The sequence below is a fragment of the Fukomys damarensis genome, unplaced genomic scaffold (genome assembly GCF_012274545.1).
Source record: "Fukomys damarensis isolate Sample0158 unplaced genomic scaffold, DMR_v1.0_HiC HiC_scaffold_30, whole genome shotgun sequence".
NCBI lineage: Eukaryota > Metazoa > Chordata > Mammalia > Rodentia > Bathyergidae > Fukomys > Fukomys damarensis.
The window spans coordinates 3,006,733-3,007,696 of record NW_022900942.1 but is presented as its reverse complement, the minus strand read 5'-3'; positions in this window follow the sequence as shown (position 1 = coordinate 3,007,696).

The window sequence follows — 964 nt, the reverse complement described above, 5'->3', positions numbered from 1 at the left end:
CATTTCTTATTCTTTAAAAAATAGGAATGACAGAGAAAGCATTTGCTGAATCAGCACCTATGTGTTAAGTACCTGAAGATGTGTTAATTTCTGTCCAGTCAAGGAAACGAAGTCTAGTACAGCAGCTGCAACTGGAGTCAGAAATTGATTGTTAATGGTAACACACAGTCATTTCTTGGCAAGCCAAATATGAGAATTAAATGGGGGATGTCATGGTAGCCAGAACCCCTGCATTTTTCAAGACCATAATGATACTAATCTCTGTAATCCCTCCAGGGATATGATATTGTTTTGAGTTTACTATTTTCCTAAATAAAGATAATTCTAATAGCTTACATTAGGCCTTTCCACACATGAGAGCCCACACACTACTGGTTAGGGAATCCATGGGAGGGAACTGCCAAGCACTAAGTATGTCTCCCAGTTATGCGCTCCAGAATATAGGGATGACTGCAAGATGGATTTGGGAACCAACTGGATCACAACTCCTTACTAAAACTCCATTGGTCACCAACCTCCATAGGCTCCTACTCCTTCTAGAGGACCACAAAGTTGCTTTGGATCCCCTAGGGTCAGCTTAATTTCAGAACCGGTGTCCAACAACTCCTGAAATGTCAGCTCATTTCTTTTTCCCCAGTGTACAGTTAACCTGGTAAGAAACCTTATGTCCAGTCATGTAAAATTTTAATAGTGCACCATGGTCCTTCCTCAAAGGGACATTGCCACCCTTTTATTCCCGGTGTTTTGATTGGTAATCTGTCTCACCTGGGAATTTTAGGGGACAGTGATGCAATGGCTGACCTAATGGAGGTGGTGGAGGTAGCAGAGGTGGCAGAGATGGAGGCTGAAGCAGAGGATGTAGAGCTGTTGTTGGGTAGCTGTACACCTGTAGTTCCAGTGGCAGTGCCTGTGAGGAACCCCGGCCTAGGTGGCAGCACACAGAAGGCAGTGCTCTGTGATAGTG